This window comes from Hemiscyllium ocellatum, unplaced genomic scaffold, assembly GCF_020745735.1.
Source record: "Hemiscyllium ocellatum isolate sHemOce1 unplaced genomic scaffold, sHemOce1.pat.X.cur. scaffold_2578_pat_ctg1, whole genome shotgun sequence".
Taxonomy (NCBI): domain Eukaryota; kingdom Metazoa; phylum Chordata; class Chondrichthyes; order Orectolobiformes; family Hemiscylliidae; genus Hemiscyllium; species Hemiscyllium ocellatum.
The window spans coordinates 12,752-34,873 of record NW_026868136.1 but is presented as its reverse complement, the minus strand read 5'-3'; the positions used below and the strand labels follow the sequence as shown (position 1 = coordinate 34,873).

At 53.2% G+C, this 22,122-nt stretch overlaps 19 non-coding genes across 19 annotated transcripts; all 19 read left to right on the top strand.

Annotated features, from left to right (window-relative positions):
- Window positions 1–212: 212 nt before the first annotated feature.
- Window positions 213–285, top strand: trnat-cgu (transfer RNA threonine (anticodon CGU)). The gene has a single exon. It is a non-coding gene; the product is annotated as a tRNA-Thr (tRNA).
- A 766-nt stretch (window positions 286–1,051) lies between these two features.
- Window positions 1,052–1,124, top strand: trnat-ugu (transfer RNA threonine (anticodon UGU)). Its single transcript has one exon. It is a non-coding gene; the product is annotated as a tRNA-Thr (tRNA).
- A 957-nt stretch (window positions 1,125–2,081) lies between these two features.
- Window positions 2,082–2,154, top strand: trnat-cgu (transfer RNA threonine (anticodon CGU)). The gene has a single exon. It is a non-coding gene; the product is annotated as a tRNA-Thr (tRNA).
- Window positions 2,155–2,920: 766 nt separating this feature from the next.
- Window positions 2,921–2,993, top strand: trnat-ugu (transfer RNA threonine (anticodon UGU)). The gene has a single exon. It is a non-coding gene; the product is annotated as a tRNA-Thr (tRNA).
- A 982-nt stretch (window positions 2,994–3,975) lies between these two features.
- On the top strand, window positions 3,976–4,048 carry trnat-cgu (transfer RNA threonine (anticodon CGU)). Its single transcript has one exon. It is a non-coding gene; the product is annotated as a tRNA-Thr (tRNA).
- A 1,796-nt stretch (window positions 4,049–5,844) lies between these two features.
- Window positions 5,845–5,917, top strand: trnat-cgu (transfer RNA threonine (anticodon CGU)). Its single transcript has one exon. It is a non-coding gene; the product is annotated as a tRNA-Thr (tRNA).
- Window positions 5,918–6,683: 766 nt separating this feature from the next.
- On the top strand, window positions 6,684–6,756 carry trnat-ugu (transfer RNA threonine (anticodon UGU)). The gene has a single exon. It is a non-coding gene; the product is annotated as a tRNA-Thr (tRNA).
- Window positions 6,757–7,738: 982 nt separating this feature from the next.
- On the top strand, window positions 7,739–7,811 carry trnat-cgu (transfer RNA threonine (anticodon CGU)). The gene has a single exon. It is a non-coding gene; the product is annotated as a tRNA-Thr (tRNA).
- Window positions 7,812–9,632: 1,821 nt separating this feature from the next.
- trnat-cgu (transfer RNA threonine (anticodon CGU)) lies at window positions 9,633–9,705 on the top strand. The gene has a single exon. It is a non-coding gene; the product is annotated as a tRNA-Thr (tRNA).
- A 1,821-nt stretch (window positions 9,706–11,526) lies between these two features.
- trnat-cgu (transfer RNA threonine (anticodon CGU)) lies at window positions 11,527–11,599 on the top strand. Its single transcript has one exon. It is a non-coding gene; the product is annotated as a tRNA-Thr (tRNA).
- Window positions 11,600–12,365: 766 nt separating this feature from the next.
- trnat-ugu (transfer RNA threonine (anticodon UGU)) lies at window positions 12,366–12,438 on the top strand. The gene has a single exon. It is a non-coding gene; the product is annotated as a tRNA-Thr (tRNA).
- A 982-nt stretch (window positions 12,439–13,420) lies between these two features.
- On the top strand, window positions 13,421–13,493 carry trnat-cgu (transfer RNA threonine (anticodon CGU)). Its single transcript has one exon. It is a non-coding gene; the product is annotated as a tRNA-Thr (tRNA).
- Window positions 13,494–15,314: 1,821 nt separating this feature from the next.
- trnat-cgu (transfer RNA threonine (anticodon CGU)) lies at window positions 15,315–15,387 on the top strand. The gene has a single exon. It is a non-coding gene; the product is annotated as a tRNA-Thr (tRNA).
- Window positions 15,388–16,153: 766 nt separating this feature from the next.
- trnat-ugu (transfer RNA threonine (anticodon UGU)) lies at window positions 16,154–16,226 on the top strand. Its single transcript has one exon. It is a non-coding gene; the product is annotated as a tRNA-Thr (tRNA).
- A 982-nt stretch (window positions 16,227–17,208) lies between these two features.
- Window positions 17,209–17,281, top strand: trnat-cgu (transfer RNA threonine (anticodon CGU)). Its single transcript has one exon. It is a non-coding gene; the product is annotated as a tRNA-Thr (tRNA).
- A 766-nt stretch (window positions 17,282–18,047) lies between these two features.
- On the top strand, window positions 18,048–18,120 carry trnat-ugu (transfer RNA threonine (anticodon UGU)). Its single transcript has one exon. It is a non-coding gene; the product is annotated as a tRNA-Thr (tRNA).
- Window positions 18,121–19,102: 982 nt separating this feature from the next.
- Window positions 19,103–19,175, top strand: trnat-cgu (transfer RNA threonine (anticodon CGU)). Its single transcript has one exon. It is a non-coding gene; the product is annotated as a tRNA-Thr (tRNA).
- A 766-nt stretch (window positions 19,176–19,941) lies between these two features.
- Window positions 19,942–20,014, top strand: trnat-ugu (transfer RNA threonine (anticodon UGU)). Its single transcript has one exon. It is a non-coding gene; the product is annotated as a tRNA-Thr (tRNA).
- A 982-nt stretch (window positions 20,015–20,996) lies between these two features.
- trnat-cgu (transfer RNA threonine (anticodon CGU)) lies at window positions 20,997–21,069 on the top strand. The gene has a single exon. It is a non-coding gene; the product is annotated as a tRNA-Thr (tRNA).
- Window positions 21,070–22,122: the final 1,053 nt, after the last annotated feature.

Below are 22,122 nucleotides of genomic sequence, written 5' to 3'. Positions count from 1 at the left end.
TTGAATGCTGACTAATCCATCGAGCCCGCACAATCACCGTACACAATGGGACAATGAAGCATGGCCAATCCCGCAGAAGCTGCACATCTCTGTAACCGGAGCAGCCGGAGCAAACCCACGCGCGCACGGGGAGAGAGAGTGTTCAAACTGTCCAGACGGTGACGCGAGGGCTGTTACCCAATCAGCCAAAGGTTCGCGGCGGCCGCTCGCCCGGCTCCATAGCTCAGCGGTTAGAGCGCTGGTCTCGTAAACCAGAGGGCGTGAGTTCAAATCTCACTGGGGCCTCATCGCATTTATCCTCTTTGCCAGGCCAGCCCGCAGTCAGTTTCAATGTTTGGTATGCGACTGACGAGTACCATGTTCGAATCGCTCAACGCCTGTTTATGGTCCAAGCGGCTTCTGAGGAAGGGCGAGTTTTCACCCCCAAACACCAGAGGTACGCGACGCGCTCCCGAATAACCCTGTTGGACTGAGAGCTGCTACTTTTGTCAAGTTGAGCTTTCCTGCAACTTCTGCTTTTGTCACTTACAGCGTTCAGTTGAAATCCAAAAACTTCTTTGTTCTGCAGGCAAAGAACGGGGCCGTGTGTGTTCACCGATTTCAGTTTGAGATCGCTGACCGATGATGTCTCCCGGTGATTCTCAGATATCACAGGAGCACAGAATCCCTCCAGTTTGGAAACAGTTTGGACTTGTTGGGCTGAAGGGCCTGTTTCCACACTGTCACCAATCTCATATATTCTTATCTCGTCAACACCGACCTGCAGAGAGCAATCTACCCAGGCCCATTCCGCGCACTGCATCATTCTACATTGAATGCTGACTAATCCACCGAGCCCGCACAATCACCGTACACAATGGGACAATGAAGCGTGGCCAATCCCGCAGAAGCTACACTTCTTTGTAAACGGAGCAGCCGGAGCAAACCCACGGGGAGAATGTTCAAACCGTTCAGACGGTGACGCGAGGGTCGATTGGAACCTGTGTCCCAAGCGTTCTGACTCAGCCAGTGTTAACCAGTCAGCCAAGTTCCGCTGAGCAACCTGGCGCCTGGCTCCATAGCTCAGCGGTTAGAGCACTGGTCTTGTAAACCAGAGGTCGTGAGTTCAAATCTCACTGGGGCCTCTCAGTCTTGTGGTATGACGCTGAGGAGCGCTGTGTTCTTCAAATTGCTCCTCGCCCGTTTGTCGTCCAACCGGCTTCTTGGAAGCACGAGCGTCCACCGGCGGGGCGGGTGGCGCTCCTGTTGGACTCATAGCTGCTGCTTTTGGGAATTGATGTCTGAAACGCCTCTCATTTCTCGTCTCCGACCAGGTGAGCAGGTTTTCCTGCAACTTCTTTCTTCTGCAGGCAAAGAACGGGGCTGTGTGTGTTCACCGATTAAAGTTTGAGATCGCTGACCTCAGTCACTCCAAGCGACCGAATGACCATTCCCAATCATGTCTCCCGGTGATTCTCAGCTATCACAGAAGCATAGAATCCCTCCAGTTTGGAAACAGGCCATTCCGCCCAACTAGCCGCTCAGTGGTTCGCACTGCTGCCTCACAGCACTAGGGACGCAGTCACGATTCCAGCTTTAGGGGACTGTCTGTGTCGTGTTTGCACATTCGCCCAGAGTCTGCGTGGGTTTGCTCCGGTTCGCTCCCACTGTCTAAAGACGTGCAAGTCGTGTGAATTGGCCATTCTAAATTGCCCCTAGTCGTAGGTACATTATTCAGAGAGAAACGGGTCTGGGTGGGTTGATGTGGACTTGTTGGGCTGAAGGGCCTGTTTCCACACTGTCGCCAATCTAATTTATTCTAATCTCGTCAACACCGACCTGCAGAGAGCAGTCTACCCAGACCCATTCCGCACACTGCATCGTTGTACATTGAATGCTGACTAATCCATCGAGCCCGCACAATCACCGTACACAATGGGACAATGAAGCATGGCCAATCCCGCAGAAGCTGCACATCTCTGTAACCGGAGCAGCCGGAGCAAACCCACGCGCGCACGGGGAGAGAGAGTGTTCAAACTGTCCAGACGGTGACGCGAGGGCTGTTACCCAATCAGCCAAAGGTTCGCGGCGGCCGCTCGCCCGGCTCCATAGCTCAGCGGTTAGAGCGCTGGTCTCGTAAACCAGAGGGCGTGAGTTCAAATCTCACTGGGGCCTCATCGCATTTATCCTCTTTGCCAGGCCAGCCCGCAGTCAGTTTCAATGTTTGGTATGCGACTGACGAGTACCATGTTCGAATCGCTCAACGCCTGTTTATGGTCCAAGCGGCTTCTGAGGAAGGGCGAGTTTTCACCCCCAAACACCAGAGGTACGCGACGCGCTCCCGAATAACCCTGTTGGACTGAGAGCTGCTACTTTTGTCAAGTTGAGCTTTCCTGCAACTTCTGCTTTTGTCACTTACAGCGTTCAGTTGAAATCCAAAAACTTCTTTGTTCTGCAGGCAAAGAACGGGGCCGTGTGTGTTCACCGATTTCAGTTTGAGATCGCTGACCGATGATGTCTCCCGGTGATTCTCAGATATCACAGGAGCACAGAATCCCTCCAGTTTGGAAACAGTTTGGACTTGTTGGGCTGAAGGGCCTGTTTCCACACTGTCACCAATCTCATATATTCTTATCTCGTCAACACCGACCTGCAGAGAGCAATCTACCCAGGCCCATTCCGCGCACTGCATCATTCTACATTGAATGCTGACTAATCCACCGAGCCCGCACAATCACCGTACACAATGGGACAATGAAGCGTGGCCAATCCCGCAGAAGCTACACTTCTTTGTAAACGGAGCAGCCGGAGCAAACCCACGGGGAGAATGTTCAAACCGTTCAGACGGTGACGCGAGGGTCGATTGGAACCTGTGTCCCAAGCGTTCTGACTCAGCCAGTGTTAACCAGTCAGCCAAGTTCCGCTGAGCAACCTGGCGCCTGGCTCCATAGCTCAGCGGTTAGAGCACTGGTCTTGTAAACCAGAGGTCGTGAGTTCAAATCTCACTGGGGCCTCTCAGTCTTGTGGTATGACGCTGAGGAGCGCTGTGTTCTTCAAATTGCTCCTCGCCCGTTTGTCGTCCAACCGGCTTCTTGGAAGCACGAGCGTCCACCGGCGGGGCGGGTGGCGCTCCTGTTGGACTCATAGCTGCTGCTTTTGGGAATTGATGTCTGAAACGCCTCTCATTTCTCGTCTCCGACCAGGTGAGCAGGTTTTCCTGCAACTTCTTTCTTCTGCAGGCAAAGAACGGGGCTGTGTGTGTTCACCGATTAAAGTTTGAGATCGCTGAACCGATTAAAGTTTGAGATCGCTGACCTCAGTCACTCCAAGCGACCGAATGACCATTCCCAATCATGTCTCCCGGTGATTCTCAGCTATCACAGAAGCATAGAATCCCTCCAGTTTGGAAACAGGCCATTCCGCCCAACTAGCCGCTCAGTGGTTCGCACTGCTGCCTCACAGCACTAGGGACGCAGTCACGATTCCAGCTTTAGGGGACTGTCTGTGTCGTGTTTGCACATTCGCCCAGAGTCTGCGTGGGTTTGCTCCGGTTCGCTCCCACTGTCTAAAGACGTGCAAGTCGTGTGAATTGGCCATTCTAAATTGCCCCTAGTCGTAGGTACATTATTCAGAGAGAAACGGGTCTGGGTGGGTTGATGTGGACTTGTTGGGCTGAAGGGCCTGTTTCCACACTGTCGCCAATCTAATTTATTCTAATCTCGTCAACACCGACCTGCAGAGAGCAGTCTACCCAGACCCATTCCGCACACTGCATCGTTGTACATTGAATGCTGACTAATCCATCGAGCCCGCACAATCACCGTACACAATGGGACAATGAAGCATGGCCAATCCCGCAGAAGCTGCACATCTCTGTAACCGGAGCAGCCGGAGCAAACCCACGCGCGCACGGGGAGAGAGAGTGTTCAAACTGTCCAGACGGTGACGCGAGGGCTGTTACCCAATCAGCCAAAGGTTCGCGGCGGCCGCTCGCCCGGCTCCATAGCTCAGCGGTTAGAGCGCTGGTCTCGTAAACCAGAGGGCGTGAGTTCAAATCTCACTGGGGCCTCATCGCATTTATCCTCTTTGCCAGGCCAGCCCGCAGTCAGTTTCAATGTTTGGTATGCGACTGACGAGTACCATGTTCGAATCGCTCAACGCCTGTTTATGGTCCAAGCGGCTTCTGAGGAAGGGCGAGTTTTCACCCCCAAACACCAGAGGTACGCGACGCGCTCCCGAATAACCCTGTTGGACTGAGAGCTGCTACTTTTGTCAAGTTGAGCTTTCCTGCAACTTCTGCTTTTGTCACTTACAGCGTTCAGTTGAAATCCAAAAACTTCTTTGTTCTGCAGGCAAAGAACGGGGCCGTGTGTGTTCACCGATTTCAGTTTGAGATCGCTGACCGATGATGTCTCCCGGTGATTCTCAGATATCACAGGAGCACAGAATCCCTCCAGTTTGGAAACAGTTTGGACTTGTTGGGCTGAAGGGCCTGTTTCCACACTGTCACCAATCTCATATATTCTTATCTCGTCAACACCGACCTGCAGAGAGCAATCTACCCAGGCCCATTCCGCGCACTGCATCATTCTACATTGAATGCTGACTAATCCACCGAGCCCGCACAATCACCGTACACAATGGGACAATGAAGCGTGGCCAATCCCGCAGAAGCTACACTTCTTTGTAAACGGAGCAGCCGGAGCAAACCCACGGGGAGAATGTTCAAACCGTTCAGACGGTGACGCGAGGGTCGATTGGAACCTGTGTCCCAAGCGTTCTGACTCAGCCAGTGTTAACCAGTCAGCCAAGTTCCGCTGAGCGACCTGGCGCCTGGCTGCATAGCTCAGCGGTTAGAGCACTGGTCTTGTAAACCAGAGGTCGTGAGTTCAAATCTCACTGGGGCCTCTCAGTCTTGTGGTATGACGCTGAGGAGCGCTGTGTTCTTCAAATTGCTCCTCGCCCGTTTGTCGTCCAACCGGCTTCTTGGAAGCACGAGCGTCCACCGGCGGGGCGGGTGGCGCTCCTGTTGGACTCATAGCTGCTGCTTTTGGGAATTGATGTCTGAAACGCCTCTCATTTCTCGTCTCCGACCAGGTGAGCAGGTTTTCCTGCAACTTCTTTCTTCTGCAGGCAAAGAACGGGGCTGTGTGTGTTCACCGATTAAAGTTTGAGATCGCTGACCTCAGTCACTCCAAGCGACCGAATGACCATTCCCAATCATGTCTCCCGGTGATTCTCAGCTATCACAGAAGCATAGAATCCCTCCAGTTTGGAAACAGGCCATTCCGCCCAACTAGCCGCTCAGTGGTTCGCACTGCTGCCTCACAGCACTAGGGACGCAGTCACGATTCCAGCTTTAGGGGACTGTCTGTGTCGTGTTTGCACATTCGCCCAGAGTCTGCGTGGGTTTGCTCCGGTTCGCTCCCACTGTCTAAAGACGTGCAAGTCGTGTGAATTGGCCATTCTAAATTGCCCCTAGTCGTAGGTACATTATTCAGAGAGAAACGGGTCTGGGTGGGTTGATGTGGACTTGTTGGGCTGAAGGGCCTGTTTCCACACTGTCGCCAATCTAATTTATTCTAATCTCGTCAACACCGACCTGCAGAGAGCAGTCTACCCAGACCCATTCCGCACACTGCATCGTTGTACATTGAATGCTGACTAATCCATCGAGCCCGCACAATCACCGTACACAATGGGACAATGAAGCATGGCCAATCCCGCAGAAGCTGCACATCTCTGTAACCGGAGCAGCCGGAGCAAACCCACGCGCGCACGGGGAGAGAGAGTGTTCAAACTGTCCAGACGGTGACGCGAGGGCTGTTACCCAATCAGCCAAAGGTTCGCGGCGGCCGCTCGCCCGGCTCCATAGCTCAGCGGTTAGAGCGCTGGTCTCGTAAACCAGAGGGCGTGAGTTCAAATCTCACTGGGGCCTCATCGCATTTATCCTCTTTGCCAGGCCAGCCCGCAGTCAGTTTCAATGTTTGGTATGCGACTGACGAGTACCATGTTCGAATCGCTCAACGCCTGTTTATGGTCCAAGCGGCTTCTGAGGAAGGGCGAGTTTTCACCCCCAAACACCAGAGGTACGCGACGCGCTCCCGAATAACCCTGTTGGACTGAGAGCTGCTACTTTTGTCAAGTTGAGCTTTCCTGCAACTTCTGCTTTTGTCACTTACAGCGTTCAGTTGAAATCCAAAAACTTCTTTGTTCTGCAGGCAAAGAACGGGGCCGTGTGTGTTCACCGATTTCAGTTTGAGATCGCTGACCGATGATGTCTCCCGGTGATTCTCAGATATCACAGGAGCACAGAATCCCTCCAGTTTGGAAACAGTTTGGACTTGTTGGGCTGAAGGGCCTGTTTCCACACTGTCACCAATCTCATATATTCTTATCTCGTCAACACCGACCTGCAGAGAGCAATCTACCCAGGCCCATTCCGCGCACTGCATCATTCTACATTGAATGCTGACTAATCCACCGAGCCCGCACAATCACCGTACACAATGGGACAATGAAGCGTGGCCAATCCCGCAGAAGCTACACTTCTTTGTAAACGGAGCAGCCGGAGCAAACCCACGGGGAGAATGTTCAAACCGTTCAGACGGTGACGCGAGGGTCGATTGGAACCTGTGTCCCAAGCGTTCTGACTCAGCCAGTGTTAACCAGTCAGCCAAGTTCCGCTGAGCAACCTGGCGCCTGGCTCCATAGCTCAGCGGTTAGAGCACTGGTCTTGTAAACCAGAGGTCGTGAGTTCAAATCTCACTGGGGCCTCTCAGTCTTGTGGTATGACGCTGAGGAGCGCTGTGTTCTTCAAATTGCTCCTCGCCCGTTTGTCGTCCAACCGGCTTCTTGGAAGCACGAGCGTCCACCGGCGGGGCGGGTGGCGCTCCTGTTGGACTCATAGCTGCTGCTTTTGGGAATTGATGTCTGAAACGCCTCTCATTTCTCGTCTCCGACCAGGTGAGCAGGTTTTCCTGCAACTTCTTTCTTCTGCAGGCAAAGAACGGGGCTGTGTGTGTTCACCGATTAAAGTTTGAGATCGCTGAACCGATTAAAGTTTGAGATCGCTGACCTCAGTCACTCCAAGCGACCGAATGACCATTCCCAATCATGTCTCCCGGTGATTCTCAGCTATCACAGAAGCATAGAATCCCTCCAGTTTGGAAACAGGCCATTCCGCCCAACTAGCCGCTCAGTGGTTCGCACTGCTGCCTCACAGCACTAGGGACGCAGTCACGATTCCAGCTTTAGGGGACTGTCTGTGTCGTGTTTGCACATTCGCCCAGAGTCTGCGTGGGTTTGCTCCGGTTCGCTCCCACTGTCTAAAGACGTGCAAGTCGTGTGAATTGGCCATTCTAAATTGCCCCTAGTCGTAGGTACATTATTCAGAGAGAAACGGGTCTGGGTGGGTTGATGTGGACTTGTTGGGCTGAAGGGCCTGTTTCCACACTGTCGCCAATCTAATTTATTCTAATCTCGTCAACACCGACCTGCAGAGAGCAGTCTACCCAGACCCATTCCGCACACTGCATCGTTGTACATTGAATGCTGACTAATCCATCGAGCCCGCACAATCACCGTACACAATGGGACAATGAAGCATGGCCAATCCCGCAGAAGCTGCACATCTCTGTAACCGGAGCAGCCGGAGCAAACCCACGCGCGCACGGGGAGAGAGAGTGTTCAAACTGTCCAGACGGTGACGCGAGGGCTGTTACCCAATCAGCCAAAGGTTCGCGGCGGCCGCTCGCCCGGCTCCATAGCTCAGCGGTTAGAGCGCTGGTCTCGTAAACCAGAGGGCGTGAGTTCAAATCTCACTGGGGCCTCATCGCATTTATCCTCTTTGCCAGGCCAGCCCGCAGTCAGTTTCAATGTTTGGTATGCGACTGACGAGTACCATGTTCGAATCGCTCAACGCCTGTTTATGGTCCAAGCGGCTTCTGAGGAAGGGCGAGTTTTCACCCCCAAACACCAGAGGTACGCGACGCGCTCCCGAATAACCCTGTTGGACTGAGAGCTGCTACTTTTGTCAAGTTGAGCTTTCCTGCAACTTCTGCTTTTGTCACTTACAGCGTTCAGTTGAAATCCAAAAACTTCTTTGTTCTGCAGGCAAAGAACGGGGCCGTGTGTGTTCACCGATTTCAGTTTGAGATCGCTGACCGATGATGTCTCCCGGTGATTCTCAGATATCACAGGAGCACAGAATCCCTCCAGTTTGGAAACAGTTTGGACTTGTTGGGCTGAAGGGCCTGTTTCCACACTGTCACCAATCTCATATATTCTTATCTCGTCAACACCGACCTGCAGAGAGCAATCTACCCAGGCCCATTCCGCGCACTGCATCATTCTACATTGAATGCTGACTAATCCACCGAGCCCGCACAATCACCGTACACAATGGGACAATGAAGCGTGGCCAATCCCGCAGAAGCTACACTTCTTTGTAAACGGAGCAGCCGGAGCAAACCCACGGGGAGAATGTTCAAACCGTTCAGACGGTGACGCGAGGGTCGATTGGAACCTGTGTCCCAAGCGTTCTGACTCAGCCAGTGTTAACCAGTCAGCCAAGTTCCGCTGAGCGACCTGGCGCCTGGCTGCATAGCTCAGCGGTTAGAGCACTGGTCTTGTAAACCAGAGATCGTGAGTTCAAATCTCACTGGGGCCTCTCAGTCTTGTGGTATGACGCTGAGGAGCGCTGTGTTCTTCAAATTGCTCCTCGCCCGTTTGTCGTCCAACCGGCTTCTTGGAAGCACGAGCGTCCACCGGCGGGGCGGGTGGCGCTCCTGTTGGACTCATAGCTGCTGCTTTTGGGAATTGATGTCTGAAACGCCTCTCATTTCTCGTCTCCGACCAGGTGAGCAGGTTTTCCTGCAACTTCTTTCTTCTGCAGGCAAAGAACGGGGCTGTGTGTGTTCACCGATTAAAGTTTGAGATCGCTGAACCGATTAAAGTTTGAGATCGCTGACCTCAGTCACTCCAAGCGACCGAATGACCATTCCCAATCATGTCTCCCGGTGATTCCCAGCTATCACAGAAGCATAGAATCCCTCCAGTTTGGAAACAGGCCATTCCGCCCAACTAGCCGCTCAGTGGTTCGCACTGCTGCCTCACAGCACTAGGGACGCAGTCACGATTCCAGCTTTAGGGGACTGTCTGTGTCGTGTTTGCACATTCGCCCAGAGTCTGCGTGGGTTTGCTCCGGTTCGCTCCCACTGTCTAAAGACGTGCAAGTCGTGTGAATTGGCCATTCTAAATTGCCCCTAGTCGTAGGTACATTATTCAGAGAGAAACGGGTCTGGGTGGGTTGATGTGGACTTGTTGGGCTGAAGGGCCTGTTTCCACACTGTCGCCAATCTAATTTATTCTAATCTCGTCAACACCGACCTGCAGAGAGCAGTCTACCCAGACCCATTCCGCACACTGCATCGTTGTACATTGAATGCTGACTAATCCATCGAGCCCGCACAATCACCGTACACAATGGGACAATGAAGCATGGCCAATCCCGCAGAAGCTGCACATCTCTGTAACCGGAGCAGCCGGAGCAAACCCACGCGCGCACGGGGAGAGAGAGTGTTCAAACTGTCCAGACGGTGACGCGAGGGCTGTTACCCAATCAGCCAAAGGTTCGCGGCGGCCGCTCGCCCGGCTCCATAGCTCAGCGGTTAGAGCGCTGGTCTCGTAAACCAGAGGGCGTGAGTTCAAATCTCACTGGGGCCTCATCGCATTTATCCTCTTTGCCAGGCCAGCCCGCAGTCAGTTTCAATGTTTGGTATGCGACTGACGAGTACCATGTTCGAATCGCTCAACGCCTGTTTATGGTCCAAGCGGCTTCTGAGGAAGGGCGAGTTTTCACCCCCAAACACCAGAGGTACGCGACGCGCTCCCGAATAACCCTGTTGGACTGAGAGCTGCTACTTTTGTCAAGTTGAGCTTTCCTGCAACTTCTGCTTTTGTCACTTACAGCGTTCAGTTGAAATCCAAAAACTTCTTTGTTCTGCAGGCAAAGAACGGGGCCGTGTGTGTTCACCGATTTCAGTTTGAGATCGCTGACCGATGATGTCTCCCGGTGATTCTCAGATATCACAGGAGCACAGAATCCCTCCAGTTTGGAAACAGTTTGGACTTGTTGGGCTGAAGGGCCTGTTTCCACACTGTCACCAATCTCATATATTCTTATCTCGTCAACACCGACCTGCAGAGAGCAATCTACCCAGGCCCATTCCGCGCACTGCATCATTCTACATTGAATGCTGACTAATCCACCGAGCCCGCACAATCACCGTACACAATGGGACAATGAAGCGTGGCCAATCCCGCAGAAGCTACACTTCTTTGTAAACGGAGCAGCCGGAGCAAACCCACGGGGAGAATGTTCAAACCGTTCAGACGGTGACGCGAGGGTCGATTGGAACCTGTGTCCCAAGCGTTCTGACTCAGCCAGTGTTAACCAGTCAGCCAAGTTCCGCTGAGCGACCTGGCGCCTGGCTGCATAGCTCAGCGGTTAGAGCACTGGTCTTGTAAACCAGAGATCGTGAGTTCAAATCTCACTGGGGCCTCTCAGTCTTGTGGTATGACGCTGAGGAGCGCTGTGTTCTTCAAATTGCTCCTCGCCCGTTTGTCGTCCAACCGGCTTCTTGGAAGCACGAGCGTCCACCGGCGGGGCGGGTGGCGCTCCTGTTGGACTCATAGCTGCTGCTTTTGGGAATTGATGTCTGAAACGCCTCTCATTTCTCGTCTCCGACCAGGTGAGCAGGTTTTCCTGCAACTTCTTTCTTCTGCAGGCAAAGAACGGGGCTGTGTGTGTTCACCGATTAAAGTTTGAGATCGCTGAACCGATTAAAGTTTGAGATCGCTGACCTCAGTCACTCCAAGCGACCGAATGACCATTCCCAATCATGTCTCCCGGTGATTCTCAGCTATCACAGAAGCATAGAATCCCTCCAGTTTGGAAACAGGCCATTCCGCCCAACTAGCCGCTCAGTGGTTCGCACTGCTGCCTCACAGCACTAGGGACGCAGTCACGATTCCAGCTTTAGGGGACTGTCTGTGTCGTGTTTGCACATTCGCCCAGAGTCTGCGTGGGTTTGCTCCGGTTCGCTCCCACTGTCTAAAGACGTGCAAGTCGTGTGAATTGGCCATTCTAAATTGCCCCTAGTCGTAGGTACATTATTCAGAGAGAAACGGGTCTGGGTGGGTTGATGTGGACTTGTTGGGCTGAAGGGCCTGTTTCCACACTGTCGCCAATCTAATTTATTCTAATCTCGTCAACACCGACCTGCAGAGAGCAGTCTACCCAGACCCATTCCGCACACTGCATCGTTGTACATTGAATGCTGACTAATCCATCGAGCCCGCACAATCACCGTACACAATGGGACAATGAAGCATGGCCAATCCCGCAGAAGCTGCACATCTCTGTAACCGGAGCAGCCGGAGCAAACCCACGCGCGCACGGGGAGAGAGAGTGTTCAAACTGTCCAGACGGTGACGCGAGGGCTGTTACCCAATCAGCCAAAGGTTCGCGGCGGCCGCTCGCCCGGCTCCATAGCTCAGCGGTTAGAGCGCTGGTCTCGTAAACCAGAGGGCGTGAGTTCAAATCTCACTGGGGCCTCATCGCATTTATCCTCTTTGCCAGGCCAGCCCGCAGTCAGTTTCAATGTTTGGTATGCGACTGACGAGTACCATGTTCGAATCGCTCAACGCCTGTTTATGGTCCAAGCGGCTTCTGAGGAAGGGCGAGTTTTCACCCCCAAACACCAGAGGTACGCGACGCGCTCCCGAATAACCCTGTTGGACTGAGAGCTGCTACTTTTGTCAAGTTGAGCTTTCCTGCAACTTCTGCTTTTGTCACTTACAGCGTTCAGTTGAAATCCAAAAACTTCTTTGTTCTGCAGGCAAAGAACGGGGCCGTGTGTGTTCACCGATTTCAGTTTGAGATCGCTGACCGATGATGTCTCCCGGTGATTCTCAGATATCACAGGAGCACAGAATCCCTCCAGTTTGGAAACAGTTTGGACTTGTTGGGCTGAAGGGCCTGTTTCCACACTGTCACCAATCTCATATATTCTTATCTCGTCAACACCGACCTGCAGAGAGCAATCTACCCAGGCCCATTCCGCGCACTGCATCATTCTACATTGAATGCTGACTAATCCACCGAGCCCGCACAATCACCGTACACAATGGGACAATGAAGCGTGGCCAATCCCGCAGAAGCTACACTTCTTTGTAAACGGAGCAGCCGGAGCAAACCCACGGGGAGAATGTTCAAACCGTTCAGACGGTGACGCGAGGGTCGATTGGAACCTGTGTCCCAAGCGTTCTGACTCAGCCAGTGTTAACCAGTCAGCCAAGTTCCGCTGAGCGACCTGGCGCCTGGCTCCATAGCTCAGCGGTTAGAGCACTGGTCTTGTAAACCAGAGGTCGTGAGTTCAAATCTCACTGGGGCCTCTCAGTCTTGTGGTATGACGCTGAGGAGCGCTGTGTTCTTCAAATTGCTCCTCGCCCGTTTGTCGTCCAACCGGCTTCTTGGAAGCACGAGCGTCCACCGGCGGGGCGGGTGGCGCTCCTGTTGGACTCATAGCTGCTGCTTTTGGGAATTGATGTCTGAAACGCCTCTCATTTCTCGTCTCCGACCAGGTGAGCAGGTTTTCCTGCAACTTCTTTCTTCTGCAGGCAAAGAACGGGGCTGTGTGTGTTCACCGATTAAAGTTTGAGATCGCTGAACCGATTAAAGTTTGAGATCGCTGACCTCAGTCACTCCAAGCGACCGAATGACCATTCCCAATCATGTCTCCCGGTGATTCCCAGCTATCACAGAAGCATAGAATCCCTCCAGTTTGGAAACAGGCCATTCCGCCCAACTAGCCGCTCAGTGGTTCGCACTGCTGCCTCACAGCACTAGGGACGCAGTCACGATTCCAGCTTTAGGGGACTGTCTGTGTCGTGTTTGCACATTCGCCCAGAGTCTGCGTGGGTTTGCTCCGGTTCGCTCCCACTGTCTAAAGACGTGCAAGTCGTGTGAATTGGCCATTCTAAATTGCCCCTAGTCGTAGGTACATTATTCAGAGAGAAACGGGTCTGGGTGGGTTGATGTGGACTTGTTGGGCTGAAGGGCCTGTTTCCACACTGTCGCCAATCTAATTTATTCTAATCTCGTCAACACCGACCTGCAGAGAGCAGTCTACCCAGACCCATTCCGCACACTGCATCGTTGTACATTGAATGCTGACTAATCCATCGAGCCCGCACAATCACCGTACACAATGGGACAATGAAGCATGGCCAATCCCGCAGAAGCTGCACATCTCTGTAACCGGAGCAGCCGGAGCAAACCCACGCGCGCACGGGGAGAGAGAGTGTTCAAACTGTCCAGACGGTGACGCGAGGGCTGTTACCCAATCAGCCAAAGGTTCGCGGCGGCCGCTCGCCCGGCTCCATAGCTCAGCGGTTAGAGCGCTGGTCTCGTAAACCAGAGGGCGTGAGTTCAAATCTCACTGGGGCCTCATCGCATTTATCCTCTTTGCCAGGCCAGCCCGCAGTCAGTTTCAATGTTTGGTATGCGACTGACGAGTACCATGTTCGAATCGCTCAACGCCTGTTTATGGTCCAAGCGGCTTCTGAGGAAGGGCGAGTTTTCACCCCCAAACACCAGAGGTACGCGACGCGCTCCCGAATAACCCTGTTGGACTGAGAGCTGCTACTTTTGTCAAGTTGAGCTTTCCTGCAACTTCTGCTTTTGTCACTTACAGCGTTCAGTTGAAATCCAAAAACTTCTTTGTTCTGCAGGCAAAGAACGGGGCCGTGTGTGTTCACCGATTTCAGTTTGAGATCGCTGACCGATGATGTCTCCCGGTGATTCTCAGATATCACAGGAGCACAGAATCCCTCCAGTTTGGAAACAGTTTGGACTTGTTGGGCTGAAGGGCCTGTTTCCACACTGTCACCAATCTCATATATTCTTATCTCGTCAACACCGACCTGCAGAGAGCAATCTACCCAGGCCCATTCCGCGCACTGCATCATTCTACATTGAATGCTGACTAATCCACCGAGCCCGCACAATCACCGTACACAATGGGACAATGAAGCGTGGCCAATCCCGCAGAAGCTACACTTCTTTGTAAACGGAGCAGCCGGAGCAAACCCACGGGGAGAATGTTCAAACCGTTCAGACGGTGACGCGAGGGTCGATTGGAACCTGTGTCCCAAGCGTTCTGACTCAGCCAGTGTTAACCAGTCAGCCAAGTTCCGCTGAGCGACCTGGCGCCTGGCTGCATAGCTCAGCGGTTAGAGCACTGGTCTTGTAAACCAGAGATCGTGAGTTCAAATCTCACTGGGGCCTCTCAGTCTTGTGGTATGACGCTGAGGAGCGCTGTGTTCTTCAAATTGCTCCTCGCCCGTTTGTCGTCCAACCGGCTTCTTGGAAGCACGAGCGTCCACCGGCGGGGCGGGTGGCGCTCCTGTTGGACTCATAGCTGCTGCTTTTGGGAATTGATGTCTGAAACGCCTCTCATTTCTCGTCTCCGACCAGGTGAGCAGGTTTTCCTGCAACTTCTTTCTTCTGCAGGCAAAGAACGGGGCTGTGTGTGTTCACCGATTAAAGTTTGAGATCGCTGAACCGATTAAAGTTTGAGATCGCTGACCTCAGTCACTCCAAGCGACCGAATGACCATTCCCAATCATGTCTCCCGGTGATTCTCAGCTATCACAGAAGCATAGAATCCCTCCAGTTTGGAAACAGGCCATTCCGCCCAACTAGCCGCTCAGTGGTTCGCACTGCTGCCTCACAGCACTAGGGACGCAGTCACGATTCCAGCTTTAGGGGACTGTCTGTGTCGTGTTTGCACATTCGCCCAGAGTCTGCGTGGGTTTGCTCCGGTTCGCTCCCACTGTCTAAAGACGTGCAAGTCGTGTGAATTGGCCATTCTAAATTGCCCCTAGTCGTAGGTACATTATTCAGAGAGAAACGGGTCTGGGTGGGTTGATGTGGACTTGTTGGGCTGAAGGGCCTGTTTCCACACTGTCGCCAATCTAATTTATTCTAATCTCGTCAACACCGACCTGCAGAGAGCAGTCTACCCAGACCCATTCCGCACACTGCATCGTTGTACATTGAATGCTGACTAATCCATCGAGCCCGCACAATCACCGTACACAATGGGACAATGAAGCATGGCCAATCCCGCAGAAGCTGCACATCTCTGTAACCGGAGCACCCGGAGCAAACCCACGCGCGCACGGGGAGAGAGAGTGTTCAAACTGTCCAGACGGTGACGCGAGGGCTGTTACCCAATCAGCCAAAGGTTCGCGGCGGCCGCTCGCCCGGCTCCATAGCTCAGCGGTTAGAGCGCTGGTCTCGTAAACCAGAGGGCGTGAGTTCAAATCTCACTGGGGCCTCATCGCATTTATCCTCTTTGCCAGGCCAGCCCGCAGTCAGTTTCAATGTTTGGTATGCGACTGACGAGTACCATGTTCGAATCGCTCAACGCCTGTTTATGGTCCAAGCGGCTTCTGAGGAAGGGCGAGTTTTCACCCCCAAACACCAGAGGTACGCGACGCGCTCCCGAATAACCCTGTTGGACTGAGAGCTGCTACTTTTGTCAAGTTGAGCTTTCCTGCAACTTCTGCTTTTGTCACTTACAGCGTTCAGTTGAAATCCAAAAACTTCTTTGTTCTGCAGGCAAAGAACGGGGCCGTGTGTGTTCACCGATTTCAGTTTGAGATCGCTGACCGATGATGTCTCCCGGTGATTCTCAGATATCACAGGAGCACAGAATCCCTCCAGTTTGGAAACAGTTTGGACTTGTTGGGCTGAAGGGCCTGTTTCCACACTGTCACCAATCTCATATATTCTTATCTCGTCAACACCGACCTGCAGAGAGCAATCTACCCAGGCCCATTCCGCGCACTGCATCATTCTACATTGAATGCTGACTAATCCACCGAGCCCGCACAATCACCGTACACAATGGGACAATGAAGCGTGGCCAATCCCGCAGAAGCTACACTTCTTTGTAAACGGAGCAGCCGGAGCAAACCCACGGGGAGAATGTTCAAACCGTTCAGACGGTGACGCGAGGGTCGATTGGAACCTGTGTCCCAAGCGTTCTGACTCAGCCAGTGTTAACCAGTCAGCCAAGTTCCGCTGAGCGACCTGGCGCCTGGCTCCATAGCTCAGCGGTTAGAGCACTGGTCTTGTAAACCAGAGGTCGTGAGTTCAAATCTCACTGGGGCCTCTCAGTCTTGTGGTATGACGCTGAGGAGCGCTGTGTTCTTCAAATTGCTCCTCGCCCGTTTGTCGTCCAACCGGCTTCTTGGAAGCACGAGCGTCCACCGGCGGGGCGGGTGGCGCTCCTGTTGGACTCATAGCTGCTGCTTTTGGGAATTGATGTCTGAAACGCCTCTCATTTCTCGTCTCCGACCAGGTGAGCAGGTTTTCCTGCAACTTCTTTCTTCTGCAGGCAAAGAACGGGGCTGTGTGTGTTCACCGATTAAAGTTTGAGATCGCTGAACCGATTAAAGTTTGAGATCGCTGACCTCAGTCACTCCAAGCGACCGAATGACCATTCCCAATCATGTCTCCCGGTGATTCTCAGCTATCACAGAAGCATAGAATCCCTCCAGTTTGGAAACAGGCCATTCCGCCCAACTAGCCGCTCAGTGGTTCGCACTGCTGCCTCACAGCACTAGGGACGCAGTCACGATTCCAGCTTTAGGGGACTGTCTGTGTCGTGTTTGCACATTCGCCCAGAGTCTGCGTGGGTTTGCTCCGGTTCGCTCCCACTGTCTAAAGACGTGCAAGTCGTGTGAATTGGCCATTCTAAATTGCCCCTAGTCGTAGGTACATTATTCAGAGAGAAACGGGTCTGGGTGGGTTGATGTGGACTTGTTGGGCTGAAGGGCCTGTTTCCACACTGTCGCCAATCTAATTTATTCTAATCTCGTCAACACCGACCTGCAGAGAGCAGTCTACCCAGACCCATTCCGCACACTGCATCGTTGTACATTGAATGCTGACTAATCCATCGAGCCCGCACAATCACCGTACACAATGGGACAATGAAGCATGGCCAATCCCGCAGAAGCTGCACATCTCTGTAACCGGAGCAGCCGGAGCAAACCCACGCGCGCACGGGGAGAGAGAGTGTTCAAACTGTCCAGACGGTGACGCGAGGGCTGTTACCCAATCAGCCAAAGGTTCGCGGCGGCCGCTCGCCCGGCTCCATAGCTCAGCGGTTAGAGCGCTGGTCTCGTAAACCAGAGGGCGTGAGTTCAAATCTCACTGGGGCCTCATCGCATTTATCCTCTTTGCCAGGCCAGCCCGCAGTCAGTTTCAATGTTTGGTATGCGACTGACGAGTACCATGTTCGAATCGCTCAACGCCTGTTTATGGTCCAAGCGGCTTCTGAGGAAGGGCGAGTTTTCACCCCCAAACACCAGAGGTACGCGACGCGCTCCCGAATAACCCTGTTGGACTGAGAGCTGCTACTTTTGTCAAGTTGAGCTTTCCTGCAACTTCTGCTTTTGTCACTTACAGCGTTCAGTTGAAATCCAAAAACTTCTTTGTTCTGCAGGCAAAGAACGGGGCCGTGTGTGTTCACCGATTTCAGTTTGAGATCGCTGACCGATGATGTCTCCCGGTGATTCTCAGATATCACAGGAGCACAGAATCCCTCCAGTTTGGAAACAGTTTGGACTTGTTGGGCTGAAGGGCCTGTTTCCACACTGTCACCAATCTCATATATTCTTATCTCGTCAACACCGACCTGCAGAGAGCAATCTACCCAGGCCCATTCCGCGCACTGCATCATTCTACATTGAATGCTGACTAATCCACCGAGCCCGCACAATCACCGTACACAATGGGACAATGAAGCGTGGCCAATCCCGCAGAAGCTACACTTCTTTGTAAACGGAGCAGCCGGAGCAAACCCACGGGGAGAATGTTCAAACCGTTCAGACGGTGACGCGAGGGTCGATTGGAACCTGTGTCCCAAGCGTTCTGACTCAGCCAGTGTTAACCAGTCAGCCAAGTTCCGCTGAGCGACCTGGCGCCTGGCTCCATAGCTCAGCGGTTAGAGCACTGGTCTTGTAAACCAGAGGTCGTGAGTTCAAATCTCACTGGGGCCTCTCAGTCTTGTGGTATGACGCTGAGGAGCGCTGTGTTCTTCAAATTGCTCCTCGCCCGTTTGTCGTCCAACCGGCTTCTTGGAAGCACGAGCGTCCACCGGCGGGGCGGGTGGCGCTCCTGTTGGACTCATAGCTGCTGCTTTTGGGAATTGATGTCTGAAACGCCTCTCATTTCTCGTCTCCGACCAGGTGAGCAGGTTTTCCTGCAACTTCTTTCTTCTGCAGGCAAAGAACGGGGCTGTGTGTGTTCACCGATTAAAGTTTGAGATCGCTGAACCGATTAAAGTTTGAGATCGCTGACCTCAGTCACTCCAAGCGACCGAATGACCATTCCCAATCATGTCTCCCGGTGATTCCCAGCTATCACAGAAGCATAGAATCCCTCCAGTTTGGAAACAGGCCATTCCGCCCAACTAGCCGCTCAGTGGTTCGCACTGCTGCCTCACAGCACTAGGGACGCAGTCACGATTCCAGCTTTAGGGGACTGTCTGTGTCGTGTTTGCACATTCGCCCAGAGTCTGCGTGGGTTTGCTCCGGTTCGCTCCCACTGTCTAAAGACGTGCAAGTCGTGTGAATTGGCCATTCTAAATTGCCCCTAGTCGTAGGTACATTATTCAGAGAGAAACGGGTCTGGGTGGGTTGATGTGGACTTGTTGGGCTGAAGGGCCTGTTTCCACACTGTCGCCAATCTAATTTATTCTAATCTCGTCAACACCGACCTGCAGAGAGCAGTCTACCCAGACCCATTCCGCACACTGCATCGTTGTACATTGAATGCTGACTAATCCATCGAGCCCGCACAATCACCGTACACAATGGGACAATGAAGCATGGCCAATCCCGCAGAAGCTGCACATCTCTGTAACCGGAGCAGCCGGAGCAAACCCACGCGCGCACGGGGAGAGAGAGTGTTCAAACTGTCCAGACGGTGACGCGAGGGCTGTTACCCAATCAGCCAAAGGTTCGCGGCGGCCGCTCGCCCGGCTCCATAGCTCAGCGGTTAGAGCGCTGGTCTCGTAAACCAGAGGGCGTGAGTTCAAATCTCACTGGGGCCTCATCGCATTTATCCTCTTTGCCAGGCCAGCCCGCAGTCAGTTTCAATGTTTGGTATGCGACTGACGAGTACCATGTTCGAATCGCTCAACGCCTGTTTATGGTCCAAGCGGCTTCTGAGGAAGGGCGAGTTTTCACCCCCAAACACCAGAGGTACGCGACGCGCTCCCGAATAACCCTGTTGGACTGAGAGCTGCTACTTTTGTCAAGTTGAGCTTTCCTGCAACTTCTGCTTTTGTCACTTACAGCGTTCAGTTGAAATCCAAAAACTTCTTTGTTCTGCAGGCAAAGAACGGGGCCGTGTGTGTTCACCGATTTCAGTTTGAGATCGCTGACCGATGATGTCTCCCGGTGATTCTCAGATATCACAGGAGCACAGAATCCCTCCAGTTTGGAAACAGTTTGGACTTGTTGGGCTGAAGGGCCTGTTTCCACACTGTCACCAATCTCATATATTCTTATCTCGTCAACACCGACCTGCAGAGAGCAATCTACCCAGGCCCATTCCGCGCACTGCATCATTCTACATTGAATGCTGACTAATCCACCGAGCCCGCACAATCACCGTACACAATGGGACAATGAAGCGTGGCCAATCCCGCAGAAGCTACACTTCTTTGTAAACGGAGCAGCCGGAGCAAACCCACGGGGAGAATGTTCAAACCGTTCAGACGGTGACGCGAGGGTCGATTGGAACCTGTGTCCCAAGCGTTCTGACTCAGCCAGTGTTAACCAGTCAGCCAAGTTCCGCTGAGCGACCTGGCGCCTGGCTCCATAGCTCAGCGGTTAGAGCACTGGTCTTGTAAACCAGAGGTCGTGAGTTCAAATCTCACTGGGGCCTCTCAGTCTTGTGGTATGACGCTGAGGAGCGCTGTGTTCTTCAAATTGCTCCTCGCCCGTTTGTCGTCCAACCGGCTTCTTGGAAGCACGAGCGTCCACCGGCGGGGCGGGTGGCGCTCCTGTTGGACTCATAGCTGCTGCTTTTGGGAATTGATGTCTGAAACGCCTCTCATTTCTCGTCTCCGACCAGGTGAGCAGGTTTTCCTGCAACTTCTTTCTTCTGCAGGCAAAGAACGGGGCTGTGTGTGTTCACCGATTAAAGTTTGAGATCGCTGAACCGATTAAAGTTTGAGATCGCTGACCTCAGTCACTCCAAGCGACCGAATGACCATTCCCAATCATGTCTCCCGGTGATTCCCAGCTATCACAGAAGCATAGAATCCCTCCAGTTTGGAAACAGGCCATTCCGCCCAACTAGCCGCTCAGTGGTTCGCACTGCTGCCTCACAGCACTAGGGACGCAGTCACGATTCCAGCTTTAGGGGACTGTCTGTGTCGTGTTTGCACATTCGCCCAGAGTCTGCGTGGGTTTGCTCCGGTTCGCTCCCACTGTCTAAAGACGTGCAAGTCGTGTGAATTGGCCATTCTAAATTGCCCCTAGTCGTAGGTACATTATTCAGAGAGAAACGGGTCTGGGTGGGTTGATGTGGACTTGTTGGGCTGAAGGGCCTGTTTCCACACTGTCGCCAATCTAATTTATTCTAATCTCGTCAACACCGACCTGCAGAGAGCAGTCTACCAGACCCATTCCGCACACTGCATCGTTGTACATTGAATGCTGACTAATCCATCGAGCCCGCACAATCACCGTACACAATGGGACAATGAAGCATGGCCAATCCCGCAGAAGCTGCACATCTCTGTAACCGGAGCAGCCGGAGCAAACCCACGCGCGCACGGGGAGAGAGAGTGTTCAAACTGTCCAGACGGTGACGCGAGGACTGTTACCCAATCAGCCAAAGGTTCGCGGCGGCCGCTCGCCCCGGCTCCATAGCTCAGCGGTTAGAGCGCTGGTCTCGTAAACCAGAGGGCGTGAGTTCAAATCTCACTGGGGCCTCATCGCATTTATCCTCTTTGCCAGGCCAGCCCGCAGTCAGTTTCAATGTTTGGTATGCGACTGACGAGTACCATGTTCGAATCGCTCAACGCCTGTTTATGGTCCAAGCGGCTTCTGAGGAAGGGCGAGTTTTCACCCCAAACACCAGAGGTACGCGACGCGCTCCCGAATAACCCTGTTGGACTGAGAGCTGCTACTTTTGTCAAGTTGAGCTTTCCTGCAACTTCTGCTTTTGTCACTTACAGCGTTCAGTTGAAATCCAAAAACTTCTTTGTTCTGCAGGCAAAGAACGGGGCCGTGTGTGTTCACCGATTTCAGTTTGAGATCGCTGACCGATGATGTCTCCCGGTGATTCTCAGATATCACAGGAGCACAGAATCCCTCCAGTTTGGAAACAGTTTGGACTTGTTGGGCTGAAGGGCCTGTTTCCACACTGTCACCAATCTCATATATTCTTATCTCGTCAACACCGACCTGCAGAGAGCAATCTACCAGGCCCATTCCGCGCACTGCATCATTCTACATTGAATGCTGACTAATCCACCGAGCCCGCACAATCACCGTACACAATGGGACAATGAAGCGTGGCCAATCCCGCAGAAGCTACACTTCTTTGTAACGGAGCAGCCGGAGCAAACCCACGGGGAGAATGTTCAAACCGTTCAGACGGTGACGCGAGGGTCGATTGGAACCTGTGTCCCAAGCGTTCTGACTCAGCCAGTGTTAACCAGTCAGCCAAGTTCCGCTGAGCGACCTGGCGCCTGGCTGCATAGCTCAGCGGTTAGAGCACTGGTCTTGTAAACCAGAGGTCGTGAGTTCAAATCTCACTGGGGCCTCTCAGTCTTGTGGTATGACGCTGAGGAGCGCTGTGTTCTTCAAATTGCTCCTCGCCCGTTTGTCGTCCAACCGGCTTCTTGGAAGCACGAGCGTCCACCGGCGGGGCGGGTGGCGCTCCTGTTGGACTCATAGCTGCTGCTTTTGGGAATTGATGTCTGAAACGCCTCTCATTTCTCGTCTCCGACCAGGTGAGCAGGTTTTCCTGCAACTTCTTTC